The sequence below is a fragment of the Saccopteryx bilineata genome, chromosome 7 (genome assembly GCF_036850765.1).
Source record: "Saccopteryx bilineata isolate mSacBil1 chromosome 7, mSacBil1_pri_phased_curated, whole genome shotgun sequence".
NCBI lineage: Eukaryota > Metazoa > Chordata > Mammalia > Chiroptera > Emballonuridae > Saccopteryx > Saccopteryx bilineata.
This window is the reverse complement of record NC_089496.1, coordinates 107,214,113-107,235,810: the sequence shown is the minus strand read 5'-3', so window position 1 is coordinate 107,235,810 and position 21,698 is coordinate 107,214,113. Positions and strand designations below refer to the sequence as shown.

The 21,698-nt window shown below is 43.2% G+C and overlaps 1 pseudogene; it reads left to right on the top strand.

The window, feature by feature from the left end:
• Positions 1–10,468: 10,468 nt before the first annotated feature.
• On the top strand, positions 10,469–11,361 carry LOC136311075 (large ribosomal subunit protein uL15m pseudogene; annotated as a pseudogene).
• The last annotated feature ends 10,337 nt before the right edge of the window (positions 11,362–21,698 follow it).

Genomic DNA, 21,698 nt, shown 5'->3' with positions numbered 1-21,698 from the left:
TTTAATATTTGTCAAGATTCATCCTCAAAGCAGTGCATTTGATCTAACCTCCCCACCTTCCTGTAGCAATGACCTTTATTCACACAGGAAACCAGAAGGGACACTGACCCTGGCTGTTCCACCTGAGGTTCTTGGCTTTAAAACAAGTAAAATTCAGAAAGGAGTTAGCATTGGTCAGAATCTCAGCAAATGTCCAAAGAGGGAACTAAAGAGGTCGCTTTAAGAAGAAACTTGAGGCAGGGAAGGGACCGCAGGACCATCTTTGAGGACCCTGCCCTGAGCCCCATCAGTAGCCACCACCACCCTCCAGTGAGGACCAGCCCTCCCTCGGGACAGGTGCGGCCAGAGCAACAAAGAGTGCCCTTTGTGCCTGACCTGTGGTGGCGCAGTGGATAAAGCGCTGACCTGGAAATGCTGAGGTCGCCGGTTCGAAACCCTGGGCTTGCCTGGTCAAGGCACATATGGGAGTTGATGCTTCCAGCTCCTCCCTCTGTCTCTCTCCTCTCTAAAAATGAATAAATAAAATAAAGAAAAAAAAAAAAAAAAGAGTGCCCTTTGCTGTGGACTTTCTGTCCACTGCAACGCCACTCCAAACCAGCCCGAGGCCACAGAGCCTCCTGCTGGGGTCGCCTGAGGTCCAGGTCAGACTCGCACATGGAGATGGCTGCGTCTCAGCAGGGCAGGCCGAGGCTCATACTTACCCCACCGTGTCGGAACCCTCTCCTCACGAAGGCCCCACAGTCCTAATGCCTGCCTTCCGGGGCCGTCGAGGTGAGCGATGGTGAGGTCTGCTCAGCACAAGCGCCTGCCCTTGAGAAGGTTGGCGATGGTGGGCAAGGAATTAGGGTTCTGGGCTGGGCCTGGGCCCCGTGCACATGTGCCTCTGAGCCACTTCAAGTTCTAGGGCCCTGCTCCCAAGAAATCAAAAACCACTGAAAGACAGTCAGTTTCCTGGGGAAGAGAACAGCTTCACAGAGATAGTGCTCTATGCTCCCCTTACTCCTCCTGGGGGGCGGGGACAAAGGGCAGAGTGCCCTGGGCTTTTAAAGGCCCCTCGCTGAACTCCCCGCGGAAACTGCCTGCCGCTAGTGAAGCTTCTATATGAGAGGACACGAAGGAGAAGTTGGCCTTCTACCCCAAGGGGATGGATTAAAGTGACAGCTACTGCTTATCTCCTTTAAGGAAGAGGGGTCAGGTTAGCAGATTTACTCCTAAGTTCACACAACTAACAAGGCTGAGCCCAGTCGGAACACAGATCCACCTGCTTCCGAAACCCTGTCCCGGGGCCACACCAGGTTGTGTTCTCCAATGAGAACTACCAAGGGGCACGGAGACTAATGCCACTGCCTGGTACAGCACCCCAGAACGCTCTCCAGAGTGCTTTCACGCTTGCCCTCTCCACTGAGGAAAATCAAGATGGCGCAACTTCTACTTCCCACCAAAATAGGAACTGGTTTAGACAAAGTAAGCCTGCCACCAGCAGCCAAGACAAGGGACACTCCCAGCAGACCTGCTGATCATAGCGGTGGTGGTGGTAGGACAAATTCTGAGAGGATCCATCTGGCTAAGGTTCACAAACACAACCCTTGGGTCCCTCCATCAACCAGAATTAATTTCTCAAGGTAGGCGATACCAGGAGACTGAATATTTGAACCACCACTTCTATTTTTCTAATTGTTTTCTGTCAGATCATCTGTCTTATGCCAACAGCAAAGCAAAAATGTTTAAGTCACGTGAGCCAGCGAGTCAAGACAACACAATGAGCTCACGTTTTGATAACCGCTCTGCTCCCAACACAACAATGGCAACTCAATTACAAGAGGAAACAAAGGAACAAAAAAGGATTCAGACTCTAAATCAAGAAAGCTGCATTACTTTGGACTTGAATAGCTGATCCCTAGGGCTGGAAGCAGGAAGCAGCAGCAGGAAGTTTCATTTCTCTAAATAAAAGGGAATGGCTAGATAGGAAGAAGTTAAGAATAAAGAGAGAGAGAGATCAACAGCAACAGCAAAGAGCCAAAATTACAACCTCCACTCAGGACTTGATGGGGAAACCCTGTCACAAAGTGTATGTACATCCCATGGTCACATGGTTTGGTGTGAATACCTCACAATTTTATTTGCCAGTTATACCTCTATAAAGCTGGGGCTGGGGAAATCGGTCTGAAAAACAAAATTACAGATCAGCCGTCAAAAATTAAATTGAAATGGGTATTAACTCCAGATGAGATTAACTTTGCAGCTCCATCGACTAAAGGCTTTATTTATGTTTAAAGTGTTCAAAGAAGTAAACAAAAGCATAAATTTACTTAAAGCAATTCAAGAAATTATGTATCAAAAATATGCAAATATAAAGCAAGAGAGAAATAGGGAAAAATAGAAGTTGTAGAAATGAAAAGAAACAGGGTAGAATAAATTCTAGACTAGATATCAACATTCATCCAGCGGAGCACCAGAGCCAGAGCGTGGAGTGAACTCTGGGCGTGGAGCGAATGCTGGGTGAGCACTATTCAGAAGCAGAAAGGCTGACCGTCTTACACAACTGAAGATCCATGCTACATTTTGAGTACTGTGGAGGGATCTATAAATATAAATCCACACCTAGACAAACCACAGTGTAGCTACGGAATGTGAAGGCTAAAGAGAAGATGGTTTTCACATGCGATGGTTAGCTAACTTTATGTGTCAACAGGGGCAGGCCCAGGGTGTCCAGATACGTGGTCAGACATTGTTCTGAACATTCCTGTGAGTGTTTTTGAATGACATGGACATTTCAATTGGTGGACTTTGGGTGAAGCAGGGCGGGCTCCATAATGTGGATGGGCCTCACCCAGTCAGGTGAAGGCCTGCATAGGACAACAGGCTGACCACCTCCAAGCAAGAGAGGATCCTGACACAGGCTGCCTCCAATTTCACATGCAGCATGGGCTCTTTCTGGTTTGCCATGGGCCACCTTTGGATTAAAATCCAATTTCCCGAGCCTCCAGCCTACCAGCTTCCCCTGTCAGATTTTGGACTCACCAAGCCTCCATAATTGCATGAGCCAATTCCTTAGAACGAGTGTAAATACAAGTGTGTGTCAGTGTGTGTAGGGATATCTGTGTGTGTCACAGACACACACACACCCCTATCTTGTTTGTAGTTTCTCTAGAGAACACTGACCAATACACAGAGACCAAAAAAAGAGTCATAATTTTTAAAAATCCACTTAGAAGATATAATCATCATAAACTTGTATATACCTAGTAACCTAGGCTCAAAATATCACTCATAAAATATATAAAAATACACAAAGCAAGAAATTACATAAAGCACACAGAATTACAAGCAAAAACTGGCAAATCAACCTAGAGGGAAAGCTTAACAGATCAGAAAACTGATAATGTACTTCAAGATTTAATAAAAATATAGCAGTTAAACAACAGAATTAACAATCTGATTCACATAAAAACTGAACTCTGCACCTGACAGAGAACAGCCTTTGCAGACACAGGAGTCACTTATAAAAACAATCTGTGTCACAAAGGAAAGCTTGAGTCACAGAAATTTATATCAATCAGATCACTCTGACTACACTGTCATCGTTATACAACAACAATTAAAGAGCTGCCCACGTTTGGAATTTTAAATGTCCATCTCAATAATTCGTGGGCAAAGAGGAGCCTCAGTGGAACTTATAAAGTACATGGAACAAAACAGCTAGAAAATAACAGATCAAAACTGGTGCGATACTGTTCACAGTGGCCAAGACATGGAAACAACCAAAAAGCCCTTCAATAGAAGACTGGATAAAGAAGATGTGGCACATATACACTATGGAATACTACTCAGCCATAAGAAATGATGACATCAGATCATTTACAGCAAAATGGTGGGATCTTGATAACATTATAAGGAGTGAAATAAGCAAATCAGAAAAAAACAAGAACTACATGATTCCATACATTGGTGGAACATAAAAATGAGACTAAGAGACATGGACAAGAGTGTGGTGGTTACCAAGGGTGGGGGGGAGGGAGGACATGGGAGGGAGGGAGGGAGAGAGTTAGGGGGAGGGGGAGGGGCACAGAGAACTAGATAGAGGGTGACGGAGGACAATCTGACTTTGGGCGAGGGGTTTGCAACATAATTTGATGACAAAATAACCTAGACATGTTTTCTTTGAATATATGTACCCTGATTTATTAATGTCATCCCATTACCATTAATAAAAATTTATTTAAAAAAAAAAAAAAAAAAACTGGTGCGATATCGGGAAGAATGTACTTCAAAGAAAATATATAGTTTATATATATTTATTTTAAAAAAGAGTCTGAGAATTAGTGAGTTTTGTGGTCCACCGAGAAGAAAGAGAACCAAAGAGTAGGACTGATCGATAAAGGTCACTAATAATCAATATTCAGAAAAATAAATAGTAAATATTGCTTAAATCATAATACTATGAACTATAAAATTAAAAACTTACATAAAATGAATATTTAAATATATATATGTCAAAATTACCAAAATCAACACAAAAGAAATGGAAAACCTGAATGAATGAGATGGAATTGCTAAACAAGCCTCCCAAAGCCCTTACACTCAAAGCCTACGAGGCCCAGATCATTTTTTCTGCAGCTTTTGCTAAACTATCAAGGAATGTAATTCTTGTTTTAAATGGTTTCAGAGACTAGAAAAATAAAGGCAGCTACCTGATTTGTTTTGCAAGGTGAACATAAACTTGACACAACTACCCTAGGCCCATACAAGAAACCAGGCTCACAGTGCCTTGCCTGAGACTGGTGTCAGCACACGTGGCAATGTGAGCCCCTCCGCTCCCCACAGCAGCAGAGCACCCCAACTCCAGGCCAGACGGGCCACACGGCTATCCACTTTGTGAAACCTTCCAGTGGAAGCCTAGCGAAAATTCATACTCTTATTTTTTCTCCTGTTCATTCTAGAAGCTTTAGTTTGCTTGCTTTGGGGTAGGCCTGGGTGAATGCAGGGAGGCGTGAAATCAGCCAACCCCTCGTCATAGCCACAGACACTATCTGCAGTCCAGTGCACACTAGTAGGGCTGTTTTTTAAGTCAGTGTTCTTTCAGTACTACTGGGCGCTCTGCTAAGTTGTGCATGTTTTGAGTGTGTAAAATGTTCAGTGGCATTGTGTTTGCAGAGTTGTGCAACCATCACCATCATTCGTTTCCAGAAATCCTTTGCCATCCCAAACTGAAACCGGTTCCTGTTAAATAGCATTTCCCAACCCTCCCCCCCAGGGCCCTGGCTGTCACCAGTCTACTTTCTGTTTCTATAAATTCTACTCGAGGTACCTCATATAAAGTGGAATCATACAATATCTGTCTTTCTGTGACTGGCTTATTCCACTTAGCATAACGTCTTCAAGTTTCATCCCTCTTGTAGCAGGTGTAACAATCTCTTTCCTTTTCAAGACTGAATAATATTCCATGGAATGTATACACCACATTTTATCCATCTAGTCATCTGTTGATGGACATTAGGATTGCTTCCACCTTCGCGCTACTTTGAATACCACTGTCACGAACGTGGGTTCACAGCTATCTCTTCACCTTCCCGCTTCCCATTACTTTGTGTGCACATCCAGAAGTCACATTGCTGGATCCTATGGTAGTTCTATATTTAATTTTGTGAAGAACCACCATACTGTTTTCCACAGAGACTGTACGATTTTGTTTACATATTTTATTTTTTGATTGACTGATTTTAGAGAGAGGAAGGGGGGAGACAGAGAGAGAGAAACATCAATTTGTTGTTCCACTTCTTTATGCACTCACTGGTTGATTCTTGTATGTGCCCTGACCGGGGATCAAACCCACAACCTTGGTGTATCAGGACAATGCGCTAACAACTGACCTACCCAGCCAGGGATGAGAAGGCATCGTTTTACATTCCCACTAGCCTTGTACAAGGGTTCAAATCTTTCCACATCTTCACCCGAGTGGTTATTTTCTGTTCTTTTTGACAATAGCCACCCTCATGCATGTGCAGCAGCAGCTCACTGTGGTCAGAGAGCTGACACTAGGCAGAACAGCTGGCGTCCTCAGAGGAGGGCTCCGTGCCCACGTTAGTGGTGCAGAGTTTACAATACAATTTATGTTTTAAAAGAGACTAGGGAATAGCACGGGAAAGAGGGGGTGTACTTATAAAATGCACTGTCAGAAATAAAAGTTCCTTTAGATAAGAAAGATAATATTAGGTTTATTGAGTCCCCCAAGAGTTCAATATAACAGAATGACACTCCTATAGAACAAAAGAAAAACATTTTAAAAAATTGGGAATTTGAGTTTAATCTTGGCTTTCTTGGTCAAAGATCATCTTCAGCCTGCCCTGTGGTAGCGCGGTGGATAAAGCCTCAACCTGGAACACTGAGGTTGCCAGTTTGAAACCTTGGGCTTGCTCAGTCAAGGCACATATGACAAGCAATCAATGAACAACGAAAGTGAAACAGCTATGAGTTGATACTTCTCACTCCACCACATCCCCATAAAAATCAATAAACAACACCACAAATCTAATAAAGACCACCTTCAAAAAGAATATAAAATATATAAAAATCAATATTATATAGTTAATTAGCATGGAGTGAGTTCTGTGTGTCAGGCACTGCATTAAGTATTTTGTATACATTTTTATTTAACCCTCTTAACAACCATCTTTGCCAGTGAGGGACTTGAAGCCTGGAATCTAACAAACTTGCCCAGGATCTCACAGCTAGTCACTTGCAAAGCCACGGTTTGATTCACAGTCTGTCTGGTTTGAAATTTTCTTGAAATCCTAAGATTCTTTTTCTACAGTTTCAGTTTTCTCTCTTGCAAAACTTAAGTTCAAGCTTTGCTTTACTTACCAACTAGTTACTACACACCTCAGGAAATGGAAGTCCCTGAAAGGAAGACTCTTATCAGCCACACACTGTTCTCGTGTGAACTTGCGCATTTCCAGTTATTGACAAACCCTCCCTGTTGGAGAACATGGAGAGCATGCCCCCAGCTCGCCCCTTCTGCACTGTGGCTCACATTAAATGCTAATGGCACAGGACTGGACCACCTTACAAACTCACAAGACAGTTGAATAGGGTTTGTACCTCCAAAATGAAGCTCCCAGTTTTTAAATGTGATATTTCTGGTGATCAATAGTCAAATGACTTGTAACAACACTGCAGAACAAAGAAAAAAAAGCCCACAGATGAGACCGTGGAACTGCATCCCAGATACCCCAGTGAAGTCAAGTGAGCAAAAAAGGCAACAGCAGACACAGCCCTGATAGCACAGCTATAAACACCCGTCTCAGTGGGAGGCAGCTCTCCATTTCTCAGGGGCCCCCTGTGTCTACTCCGCAGTGCACACCTCTGCTCCCAGTCCACGCACCTGCTTGAAGGCAGGCCCAAAGTGGTTTCCCAGCTGCAGGGGCCACCACCAATTGGGTGAGTCTCTTTAGTGCCCTTGATGTGAATTCCAGTTGATCCAAGTTTACTGTCCTAGGTCCAGCCAGAAAATCAAATGCCTTTGGATCAACTATCCATCACCAGCCCTTTTAAATGTACCGGCAAGGGGTGTGGGGCATGTGTGTGCTTAATTCTGTTACTTTGGGTACTATCCCAAGGCTTGGACTTGTCCTGAACTGAAAGAGTAATTGAGTAGAAGATATATTGGAGGTGATAATTTGGGAGGCTTTTTCATTTTAACAATTATTATGATGATGATTATGTAATATATTTAAATTTTATATGTACCACAGTGTTCATCCCCTACATCTCCAATATTTCTAGGCTTAAGAGAAAAATATACCTAATTCTTCTCTCCATCCTCTCATTTGCTGGCTTATGTGCCTGTCCCACCCCAGTAAACTGCAAGCTCCTGAAAAATGAAGATTGACATATAAGACATCTTTCATTAATGACAAGTTACATGTCAATTATCTCTCAATGAATAGAAAGAAAAACCTGAAAAAAATAACAGCAGCAATTAACATTGTGTACTGATAACACATATGTCACATACTGGTGCTAATCACTTTATACCTGATATTTCATTAAATTCTCTACAACTACCCTATGAAATAGGCACGGTTATTATCACCAGTGCCTATGGATGGATGGGTGGGTGGATCCACATAAATCCCAAGGACACAAGGCTCAGACATTAAATAACAACCTCAAATTCCATAGTTAGTGAGTTATAACACCTACCTTCAACCTGGTAGGTCTGATACAGGGTCCACTCTCCTGAATCCAAGGCTATGTCCAAAGTAGGTCATTCAGAAGTTAGGATCAGAAGGTAGGTATGTGGATGGGTGGATGGATGGATGTAAATGGATGTATGTAGATGGATAGATGGAGATGGATAGATGGATGGATAGATGGATGAATATGAATGGATGGGGATGGATGGATTGATGGGGATGGATGGGAATGGATGGGAATGGATGGAGTGAATGGGGTGGATGGGAGTGGATGGATGAAGATGGATGGATGGAGATTGATGCATGAATGGATAGATATGGATAGATGGATGGATGAATGGATGAATCGGGGATGAGTGGATGGGGATGGATGGACGGATGGAGATGGATGGAGATTGATGAATGAGAATGGATGAATGAATGGATAGAGACGGGTGGAGAGGATAAATGGGTGGATGGATTGATGGAGATGGACAGAAGATGATTGATGGATGGATGGATGGATGGATGGATGGATGGAGATGGACAGATGATGGATGGATGGACGAATGATGATAGATGGATGGATGGATGGACGAATGATGAAGATGGATGGATGGATGGAGATGAATGGATGGAGATAGATGAATGAGAATGGATAGATGAATGGATGGAGATGAATGGATAAAGATGGATGGAGATGGATAGATGGATGGAGATGGATGGATGGATGGATGGACGAATGATGATGAATGGATGGAGATGGACAGATGATGATGGATGGATGGACGAATGATGATAGATGGATGGATGGATGGACGAATGATGAAGATGGATGGATGGATAGAGATGGATGGAGATGAATGGATGGAGATAGATGAATGAGAATGGATAGATGAATGGATGGAGATGAATGGATAAAGATGGATGGAGATGGATAGATGGATGGAGATGGATGGATGGATGGATGGACGAATGATGATGAATGGATGGAGATGGACAGATGATGATGGATGGATGGACGAATGATGATAGATGGATGGATGGATGGACGAATGATGAAGATGGATGGATGGATAGAGATGGATGGAGATGAATGGATGGAGATAGATGAATGAGAATGGATAGATGAATGGATGGAGATGGATGAATGAAGATGGATGGAGATGGATGGATGACGGATGGATGGATGGATGGATGGATGGATATGGATAGAGATGTACAGAGATGGATGGAGATGGACAGATGACAATGGATGGATGGATGGATAAATGGGTGAAGGGAGGGAGGGAGGACTGCAGAGTAGTTGCATGAAAATTTTAGAAAAACACAACCCACAATGGGAATCCTTCCATAGCCAGGAAGCTTAGCAGCATGAAGGCATGTTCCCAAATGAAGCTCAAGGCATGAATTTGCTGTATTCCTGATCTAGCTAAAACTTGAACCAATAATTTAAAAGAAAAATCCTCACTACTCATTCTAAAACTATAAGGGTCATATGAGAAGAAGAGAGGAAGGACAAAAATAAACATATGAGTATCGGTTCTTTTTAAGGAGCTTTTGCAAATCTGAATTTGTCTGGATAAGCACAAACCACCTTCACAAATGGTAGTAGATCAGAAGGGTTATCTTCATATGAAAAAGACATCTCATTATGTCCTAGAAACCACAGAAGCAAGTCAAAAATGTTTTAGCACCTTTGTCCACCTCTAAACACTTGTCCTTAACAGAACCTTAAAAGCAAATGATATTAAAAAGCAAAAGCCCTTTTGAAAATAGACTTCAGCCTGACCTGTGGTGGCACAGTGGGTAAAAGCGTCGACCTGGAAAACTGAGGTTGCCGGTTCGAAACCCCAGGTTTGCCTGGTCAAGGCACATATGGGAGTTGATGCTTCCTGCTCCTCCCTCTGTTCTTTCTATCTCTTTCCTCTCTCTGTCTCTTTCTCTCTGTGTGTCTCCTCTCTCTAAAAAAAAAAAAAAAAAAAAATGAATAAATAAAATATAAAAAATAAATTGTAAAAAAAAAAAAAGATTAATCTTTAAAAAAAAAAGAAAGAAAATAGACACATTTCCTTCTAATTCTGACATCTTGTGTCCAGCAGGGTTCAGTCAGGGGAGCAGATACCACAAGGTCACAGAATAGAGCTTTTTTATAGAAATCCAGCCATATCTAGCTGTTATGAGGAGCTGGGAGAGGGGTGTGAAGATTCAGAAGGGGTGCTAGAGGCTCAGCAGTCACCAAACAGTAAATCAGGGCAGTCGTGTCCAAGCCACCAAAGACTGCAAAGCAAGTCATGACCAGTCCCATGTATGGTGGTCGGGCCTGCGCTGTGGACTGCTCTGGACCCTGTCCTGTGTGTGTCTGGCCAACTCAAAGCCAAATCCAGACTCCAGGAAACTGAAAACACAACCAAAGAGGTCAGAGAAGAGGTAGAAACTGTGGCAGAAGCCATCAAGAATGGCAGAGGGGAACTTGGCCCCAACTGGGCTTCGAGGGAGGCTAGACTTCATTTACATCCAAATCCCTAAATATAGGTTTAATAAAGAATGGAGGCGTAGTCTCAGACACGGTACCAGCCTTTGAATCTCAACAGACTTCAGTATCTTAATGATTTGGGTCGAGTTGATCCCACTCAACCTATTGACTTAACCCAGCTTGTAAATGAAAGAGATGTGACCATTTCAGGCACTTAAAAGGGATTATGGTGTCCAGCTGGTAGAAGAGCGTGCTGACAACTTTAAGGCAAAAATTAATATTGAAGTACAGTTGGCTTCAGAACTAGCCATTGCTGCAATTGAACAAAACGGTAGCGTGGTTCCTACTGCCTTCAACGTTCCACAATGTCTGGAAATCCTATGCAAACCTGTTCCATTCTTTCTGGGGACAGCCCATTCCAAAAAGAATCCTTTTACCTGAAGCCCTGGTCCATATTATTACCTTGATGCAAAGAATCATGATTACCTGGCGGGTCTTGCCAAATTTCCTGAAGCAAGACTTCAACTTGCCAGGAAGTAAGGTCATATTTTACCTGATACCACTAAAAATTAACTCTTCAAAATGCTCAGTACGTGAAAGGACCCGAGGCAGATTTTCTTTGGACTTGCTCCTGGAGGGGTGTTGAATATGGTGGATAAGAAAATCCTAAAACCCACAGATGAGAACCTGCTTGAGTATTACAGCTCATGAATTTCCTTTTAAGGAAGCAGAGTTGTAAGAAAATACTTGAAAAGGGAATAAAAGACATGTATTTCTCCAGATGCCTTTTTTTTAATTATTATTATTTTTTTTTTTACAGAGACAGAGAGTCAGAGAGAGGGATAGATAGGGACAGACAGATAGGAACGGAGAGAGATGAGAAGCATCAATCATCAGTTGTTTGTTGTAGCACTTTAGTTGTTCATTGATTGCTTTTTCATATGTGCCTTAACCGTGGGGCTACAGCAGACCGAGTAACCCCTAGCTTGAGCCAGCGACCTTGGGCCCAAGCTGATGAACTTTGCTCAAACCAGATGAGCCCGCGCTCAAGCTGGCAACCTTGGGGTCTCAAACCTGGGTCCTCAGCATCCCAGTCTGATGCTCTATCCACTGCGCCACCGCCTGGTCAGGCTCCGGATGCCTCTTAAAAAATGTTTTTGGTGTAATCCTATCTTTTTCTTTTTTTACCTAAGATTAAAATAAAAATGCAGTAAGTGAGGACTGCCTAGGAACCAAAACTGCATGGGTTCTATCTCAAAGATGAGATTATAATATTCAGAATATTTCTAGGTGAATTTTCTTTTCATGGTCTTATCCAGGACTTGTCTTAGTCAACTCTGATGCATAGATAGACACTTCATGAACAGCCACTAATGTTCTTTCTTAAAGTAAGCGTTCTAATTCTTATTAATGTCCAGTTACTTATTTCATTGATATTGAAGACCTTGGTCTTTCAGTCATTTTCAACGAGGTTAAAAAATTGTTCAGTGAGTATACAGTGTGTCCATAAAGTCATGGTGCACTTTTGACCAGTCACAGGAAAGCAACAAAAGACGATAGAAATGTGAAATCTGCACCAAGTAAAACGCTCCCAGTTTCTGGAGGATGATGTGGCAGCATGTGCACATGCGCAGATGATGACGTAACACCGTGTATACAGCGGAGCAGCCCATGGCCATGCCAGTCGAGATGTGGACAGTACAAAGGAAAGTTCAGTGTGTTCTGTGGCTCGCTAAATTCGAATCCATGACCAAAGTGCAACGTGAATATCGGCACGTTTATAACGAAGCACCACCACATAGGAATAATATTACTGGGTGGGATAAGCCGTTGAAGGAAACCGGCAGTTTGGTGGAGAAACCCCGTTCTGGTAGGCCATCAGTCAGTGACGAGTCTGTAGAAGCTATACGGGATAGCCACCTAAGGAGCCCTAAAAAATCTGTGCGTGAGCCCACATCGAACTGCACTGAATAGGTATGAAACTGGGAGAGTTTTCCTTTTATTTGGTGCAGATTTCACATTTCTATCGTCTTTTGTTGCTTTTCTGTGACCGGTCAAAAGTGCACCATGACTTTACAGACACACTGTATATAAGCCATAAAAACCAATGTGAAAATTAAACACAGTTAATGTAAAAGATTCAGTTTGTCAGTAAGCTTATCTAGATTTTCAAAGATATGTTATACCTACCACAGTAGAAATAAAATGATTCATGGCTCTGTACTTTAAAATAAAAAATTTTTAAACCTAAAAATAAAACCAAACGAAACACCTTGCCCAGGGGAGCTGAGGAGAGCCTCTGAAGCTGCTGTCCTGTGGGCCGGCAGCCAAGCAGCCGGTGATGGCCCCACACTGCAGCTGGGCATCAGAGCCGAGTCAGGAAGGGATGCTGGATGCAAATCGGACGACAGCAAAGACAGGCAGGAACCCATTAAACACCTCTGCCATCCATCCCCTCACCTGACAGCCAACAAACCTCAAGACAGTAATGGTCATCCCAGTCTGCTCATGTTCCTCTTTGGGCCAACTCTAAACCGGAACCATACTGGCAAGGGGATGCTGGGAAGTGTAGTTCTCAACTTAAACAAGGCAACCTAGCCCAGTCTACCAGACTCCTTTAATTAAATATAGAATACTTAACATTATTACTCACATTTGGAGAGACTGCACATTTTAACCATAATTACATAATAAATATTTCATGGTATATATCTTTGTCATATAATTAGGAATAAAAAATGTAATCTCAAAAAGATGCTAAATAATTCAAATGGCTGAGGACGTGATTAAAGCCATGACTGAAATATGGTCAGAAGGTAACTCAAGGTCTTCAAACATGATCTCTCAAGTAAAGTATCACAACCAGGTGTTTTTTTTAGAGTGCATTGAAATGAAAATGACCCAAAAGAAAAAAAAAAAACTGTAAGGCTTTAAATGTGGGATGAAAACATAAAGAATATGTGTAGCTCGTATTATAATCTGGCAAGAAATATTTGAGTCAGTTTACAAGAACAACGTTCATCCTCCTCTGGCCATCACTTAGGTGGGGGCATTCATCTCATTCTTTCTGAAAATAGCTTCCTTTTTTCAAACCCTTTGAGATTAGGGAATGTGCTGTTACTTCTCATGGCCGTCAAAGCACCTCGAGAAGGGATAATGAGCACCTGAGAAATGTCTCCTGGCAAATTTTAACCTAATTCCATATTTACTGCAGCCTACTTCATACAAAGTACTGTTTGGCGCTGGGAGCTGTGAACCAGGAGGGTTCCTGACCTCTAGTGGCTCATAAGCCAGTACGGGAACCACAGGCGCACAGAACCCATTCTGAAACGGAAACAGAGGGGACTTTGGGAAGTGCCACACCTGAATCTGGGAAGACTTCTTACAGGAGGTGGGGGCAGGCCCTGAGGACATCAGAAACAGGACTGAGGGGGGAGGGGTGGACACACACACACACACACACACACACACGCACACAGAGGGAGGGAAAAAAGATAAGCAGGGAGGAAGTAAGAATACAGTTGAAGATAAATTGAGGAACTTGTTAGGGGACTAATTGGAGAATGACTTACCAACAGACCATCAAATATTCTCCATGTTTCTCCTTCAACTGATGGCAAAGCGAGGACCTGTGGGGCTTCCAACCTGGGTGTAAAATACTCACGCCCAATGGAGGAAAATTTAAACCCTCAGAGGGGTCGAGCAAACTCTTGTACTATGAACTACACCCTCCCTTCCAGGTGGTCATTCATACAGCATACATATATTTATTAAGCACATAATCGTTTATTGTGGAATAAATGAGACTCAAGACACAGTGCCTGCCCTGAACGAACCAAGCACAGAGTCTGGAACTTAGTATGAGTCAATAAACATTTATATATGAATGAATGAATGAATGAATGAATGGCAGAAAAATGATGCACTGTCATCGTCTATAATAAACAAAATCGTGTAGCGGGTTAAGTGTTCACGCTCTGGAGTTATGCTGGGGATGAATCCTGGTCCTACAGGGCCAGGCCTACCTTGGATGTACTGCAGACTTGATTCCCAACCACTGGGATAAAGCGAGTATCACAATAAAGTGGGTTGTAGTGTTTTCGCTGGTGGAGGGTTTTGCCGTCACTTTGTGAAAACCGCAGCACCTGTGCTGCACACTTAAGTAAGGCCTGCCTGTTTTAGCTGTGTGACCTGAAGGGGGTCACTTACCTCTGCAGCTTTGGTTTCCTCATCTGGTTGACAGGTTAACAGTATCACCCTCATTGATTGGTTGAGGGGGGCACTAGGCAAGGAAACATTGATCCAGTGTCCTTCCGGGGAGTGAGCGAGCCATTTCAGGGCTCTGTGCAGGAAGAGGTGAAACACTTGTTTATCTTACTCTAAACCTCCATCCAGTCAAATACTTCAGAAACTGAAGTCCATCTGGTAGAAGCCGAGAGCCTGTGCCTTTCAAAGGCGAAGGACCAGCAGACCAGGCTGCGTCTGCACAGGCAGGGGGCCCAGAGAGCCTTCTGGAAGCTGGAACCACAGGCCCATCATGCACCCCAGGGTAGAAAGTAGAAATTTTGCTTCAAGAACAAGTGAGCTCACAACATTTTCCCATCTCTCTCTTCAAAAATACTAGACTTGGAAAACCTAGATACCACCTGAATAATCACCTCATAGGCATTTTCTTTTTCAATGTCATGGAGCCCCAAACACTCGCTGTTTTCTGAAACCCGAGGCCTGTTCTGCTGAACCGCGCTGGGTGAAGCGGGAAGAGCACCTCTCGAGCTGGTCCTGGGCAGGCCCCATGGGGCACGGGGTTTTGTTTCAGTGCACTGGGAGTAGAGTGTGCCGCCTCACCGTGCCCTCACAAGGCCCAGTTATGTCACTGGCATAACCAACCGGACTGGGGCCTGTACTTGTTCTTGTGGGCATGCAGTGAGCTCACTTACACATTGCCAACCACCACCACCTCACCAAATGGCACAATGGAGTCTTGAGCACCCTCTCCCAAAATGCACCAGTGGCCCTATTTTCCTAAGTAAATTTCTATGCAGATTCCTTTTATTATCTGCCAATTGACTGAAGGAAAGAAGAGAGAAAGGAGAGAGGGAGAGAGGAGGGAGAGAGGAAGGAGAGAAGGAGAAAGACAAAAAAAAAAGACAGGGAGAAAGAAGAGAGGGAAAGAGAAAGAAGGACGTGAGAGGGGAACAGAGAAAAACTGAAAAGAACGCAGGACCACCTGACCCCAGACCTGCATCAGCTATACGCAGTGGCCAAAAGGAGCCGGCGTGCCACCCAACAGCCTGGCAAGGGCTTGATTCCCTGAGGGTGACGAGGCTGTGGTGAGGGACCCCTGATATTTTTTCCAGCAAGCAGTTGGCAGTGATGAATGATTCCATTAGGAGCACAGTCATGACTCCATGTTTTCTATGAGGCCCTCACAGTCAATGAGGCCAGGCTTGAAGAAGCCTTTTAGATATCAGTAGTTCTCTGGATGTCCGAGCAGCGGGGAGGCCCTCGTTCAGCAAGTTCTCAGAAAGAAGTCAGAGGCTTGTTTCACACTGACTTCTTCAGTTTCCAATCACTAACCTTGATCTATCTTTCTGGAGGGCTAATAAAAACGAGTTCTTTTCCCCTAAAAGCAATGGTAATTACACCCACACATACAGGCTCGGACTGCGGCACAGCTGTCGCCCCTCCCCTCTCCTGACAGGTTCTTCTCCTGAGTCACCAAGAGGCAGAGCCTTTTACGGGCAATTTATTATTTTTTTGAGGGGGGTCTCTTTAATTCCCAATTTCCAATTAGATGCTCAAGGCAACACTTCCAAAAATAACCTTTCCGAATTTTTTTCTTCTCATCCACTCCACTAAGATGCTCTAATGAGGAAGAAAGCAGTTTAGATTTTAAAAAATGAAAATCAATCAGGAATGTTGACAAAAGGGCTGTCTAAATACTGGGCCCCTGAAAAAGAAACAGGCATAGAAAGTCCTTTCTGCTGGGTTCTAGTCATTTTGGATCAATAGTAAATAAACTTTTCTGACATTTTGACTGGGAGCCAAATTAAAATTTTGCCTTGAGAACCCAATTTAAATTTCAAATGTAAATTTCAGGTTAGTCCTACTGTTTCGCAATTAATCCAAGAGGTTTCTTTCACTGCATGTGTACCCAGTCTTATCCCAATCACCAGCTTCAAGGTGCTGGGTAAATCAAATTTCACAGCTTTCTACCAAAAAATGTCATCTTTAGAAATATTAAATGTGCCCAACCTCAATAATGCAGATGGCTATTCAAGTGGCTCCAGGCAGAAGCCCTGTTCAATGTACAGATCAAATATTACTATTATTAACGATGTGTTAATATCCATAAAGAATTCACCCTGCCTGACCAGGCGGTGGTGCAATGCATAGAGCGTTGAACTGCGATGCCGAGGACCCAGGTCCGAGACCCCAAGGTGGCCAGCTTGAGCAAGGGCTCATCTGGTTTGAGCAAAAGCTCACCAGCTTGGACCCAAGGTCACTGGCTCGAGCAAGGGGTTACTCAGTCTGCTGAAGGCCCGCGGTCAGGGCACATATGAGAAAGCAATCAGTGAACAAAAACTAAGGTGTCGCAATGTGCAAAGAAAAACTAATGATTGATGCTTCTCATCTCTCCATTGCTGTCTGTCTGTCCCTGTCTCTCTCTCTGCTCTGTAAAAAAATAATAAATTTTAAAAAAAATTCACCCTGCAGGCATTAAATATGTTCCCTCTGATGTTATGTGCTTTTCCTCCAAAGTCAACTTAGCAAAAATTCTGTTAGTAGAGTCCAAATAAATGAGATTTCTCTTACTCTTCAATAGATTTAGACCCGAGTCAAAAACTAAACCCTGGATAATGACTGGTATCAGTACAGATGTTTTGCTTCTTATTGCAAAGCAAAGGCAAAGTCCAGCACTTAAAGGATACACTCTGTGAAGGTGAGTCAATAGAAAGCCAAGCCAAGCTCTCAATGAACCGTGCCCATTCTCGACTTCCAGGAACGGACGTGGATGTTCACCTGATAAACAGCAGCAACCAAGGGCGACATGTTCAGAGCCTAATTAACATACTTGGTTCTCCACTTCCATGCCCCACTTCAGGTTAGTCCCACACGGAAAGCTGGCTTCTCCATAATATCACATCACCTTGAGGAACTAATGGTGAACCCAGCAAAAGAGCCACTTCTACACCCAAAGCTTGATGAAGGCATAATGGCCATTGTTCCCAGCAAGGGGATTTCTTTAAATTGAGAACGCTAACAACTAACTGCCGTCTTAAGCTGTGAAATAATGAAAGGACTGAAGGACTTCTGTCAGGCAATTCAACAAGAACGCGAGGTCTAACCAGTGGCGGAGATATGGGTAATATAACAGCGAAGACAAATCACCTGGACTCTTTAAGAATACATGGCATGGCCTGACCTGTGGTGGCGCAGTGGATAAAGCGTCGACCTAGAAATGCTGAGGTCGCCGGTTCGAAACCCTGGGCTTGCCTGGTCAAGGCACATATGGGAGTTGATGCTTCCTGCTCCTCCCCCCTTCTCTCTCTCTCTCTCCTTTCTAAAATGAATAAAAAATAAAAAATAAAAAAACAAAACAAAACAAAAACAACAACAAAAAAAAGATATTAAGAATACATGGCATGTGCTAAGAAAATCTTCAAGAGCCAAGTATTCTGAGAATTATAAAGTGATGTTATAACAAGGTCAGAAGTCTGGGTACATAGGTTTTAAATTACTGCAATAGCCTATAACAGAGTCCTATAAAGGGTCGATGAAAGGTACTTCGTTACAACATTGGAAAAGCAAACTTAAGGTACTTCTGAGACGAGCATGTATAATTTGTACAGCTTCTTCAGGTTTGTGTTAACTGTACAGTTGGCTAGAATGATCAGAGGTAAAATATTTATTGGGAATTAAAGTGAGCGATTGGAAATGAGCCTTCAAATTACGTCAGTCTGACACCTTGCTATATTAAAGCTCAACAAAGCAAAGCATTTCTTTTTCCATTTCTCTATTCAAGACACGTGACTTGGAATGTCACACCACCAGTGGTATACGATACTGATGGAAAGTAAAACAACAAAATCAAACCAATTGTTTTCTACTTAAAAGAAATTGAGAGCTGGTTGCCAAATTATGAGTTACATGAAACGGGAAGGCTAAGTCATGTCATGATCTCACAATCACAGCTGTCTATAAATCGTATGTGCACTCTAGTTCTTACCTTCAGACTTCTTTCCAACAGGACACAAAACAGAGGGACGGGCAAAAGGAGGTTTACAGTTGTCAGTACACGAAAGTTTATCTTGTATTATTAGTTAGTGCATTATTTTCCATACAAACAACAGTAAATCTTTTGCCCACCCGCACACTTTCCAGCCAAAAAGCTAATGCCCCATGGCAATCCCAGGACAAGTCTTGTAGGTAGCCTTCGAAGATGAAAGCATTGTTGCAACACATCACTGATCAAGGGAAAAGTGCCTTTGTACTCAATGGTCCAATTGGTATTTATTTGTGGCCACCAGCAGGCTTTCATTTCTCTTACTGTTAGCGCCAAAGCAACATAGCCGGGTGCCATTTTTAAAGGAAACTGCTATAACTAGTCCTAACAGCTTAAATCAGTACTTCTCCAAGTGAAAGGTGACCCAGAGACATTTCAAAGACTGGGGTGGCAAATCAAAGGAGAGAAGAACTGTAACTACAGCTTCCTGGATGACCACTGGGATGTTTGATTTTTAATATGTCTCGTCTATTGAGTACTTTTCACACGTACATATTTTGCTAGGGGAAAGAACAACTTCTGTTACATTATGCAGTTTTCACCCAAGGAGACAACACATCAGAGAACCATCACCATTACTTTTGGAATGATGGTTATCTCCTAGTTTGAGAAGGTGGGGACTTAATTCAGTCAACTTTGGGGCGGCTTAGTTGTTTCCTGTTTGTAGCTTTGTCCCTTTCCTTCTCCATCCGATTGACCACACCTGGTGCTGAATTGGGGGGTTCACTCCAGGAAAGAAGCAGTATACCATTTATGCAAGTTTCCTAAAACATATACGGATACCATATGAGCAGAGCCATAAACAGGTTCAATACTTAACGGGAAATGGACATGAGGGATGGGTACAAATGAGCCAAGTATGTGCAGTTATATTTTAAAACAAAGAGAAGTGAATTCAGCAAAATACTTTATTTTTTTATAGTGTTTCATTTGTCTATGTATTTTTAATTTTTTGATTGAGAGAAAGACACTGCTTTGTTGTTCCACTTACCCATGCATCTATCCTGATTCTTTTATGTGCCCTGATCAGGGATCTGACCCACAACCTTGGTGCACTGGAGCAATGCTCTAACCCAGTGGTCCCCAACCCCTGGGCACCGGTCCGTGGGCCATTTTGTACCGGTTCGCAGAGAAAGAATAAATAACTTACATTATTTGTTTTATTTATATTTAAGTCTAAAAGATGTTTTATTTTTTTTTAAATGACCAGATTCCCTGTTACATCCGTCTAAGACTCACTCTTGATGCTTGTCTCAGTCACGTGATACATTTATCCGTCCTACCCTAAAGGCTGGTCCATGAAAATATTTTCTGACATTAAACCGATCTGTGGCCCAAAAAAGGATGGGGGACCACTGCTCTAACCAACTGAGCTACCCACCCAGGGCCAATACAGCAAATACTAAATTTTAACATCTAGATTATGGGTTTATGGGTGTGATTCTTAGTTTTTCTAAGATAAAAACATAGTCAAATTTAGAAACTACAGGTATCTAAGAACCACAAACCTAAAGTCGGCTAGTAACTGAGTTTACTTTTTATTCAAAGAGAACAAATATTTGCTATTCACTATCAGGCATGCCCTAATAAATATTCCATATACTCTCTAACAACTCTACGAGTTAGGTAGTATCTTCATGTCACAGATGAGGAAACTGAGGCTCGTAAAGGAACTTGCCAGTGACACAAGGAATTGAGCAACCATGCCGGATTCAAAGGCAGGCTCAGAGGCTGGGCTCACTGTGCTGCCTGACCTGGGACACGAAGACACGCAGTGCCAGCACAGCGACAGACACACTGGTGAGGGGAGAGTCTCGCAAGACCCACCCCTCTTTAAGGTACTAGCAGAAGGTTCTCAAAATAGGAGCTCTTCATCCCCACTGCTTCCCAGGGGCCCAGGCCACACAGCAGCTGCCCTAACCAGCTACGTGAGCTTGGAGTTAAGAGCCATCGCCACGCTTAACCACCCTTTCTGTCAACAGGGGCGTGCAAGTGAGGACCATGGGTCAGCCAAGTGCTTCAGAATCCAATCTGGTCCCTCTCTGGTGTCACAGCACTTGTCACACTACCTGCCACACTCCCTGACCCAGACTGGAAACCCGCCGAGTGGAAGGACCTTATCATACCCAGTCTGCAGCCGTGGCACTTAGCAGTGCCTGGCCTTTGGCGGGCACTACGTATTTGTTCAAATAGTCAAACACTGGTCCTGGCCGAGCAGCTCAGTTGGTTAGAGCACTGTCCCAACACACCAAGGTTGCAGGTTCAATCCCTGGTCAGGGAATGAACAAGAATCAACCAATGCATGCATAAATAAGTGGGACAACAAATCCATGTTTTTTCTTTTCTTTCCCTTCCTCTCTAAAAATCAATAATTTTTTTAAATTAAAAAAAGTCTCAAATAGTCAAATATCATACTAAGTATCTATCAAAAATAGGGCCAAAAATAAATTATGGGAGAATTTTGCTAACACATTATATGTATAAAGCAGTTTTGGGGTTTTTTAGAGGGAGAGAGGGAAATAAAATCAATTCAATGTTCCACCCATCCATGAATTCATTAGTTGGTTCTCGTACATCTACGCCGACGGGAGATCGAACCCACAACCCTGGCGTGTCAGGACGACGCTCCAACTGAGCTACCCGGCCAGAGCTAAAGAGGGATTCTTGTATATGATCCCAGTCTCATCAAATCCCATGTGCTCACTGGCCCCGGCGCTGCTCAGGAGCAGACTAAACTGGGTGAGCGGGCTCCTGCCACCTC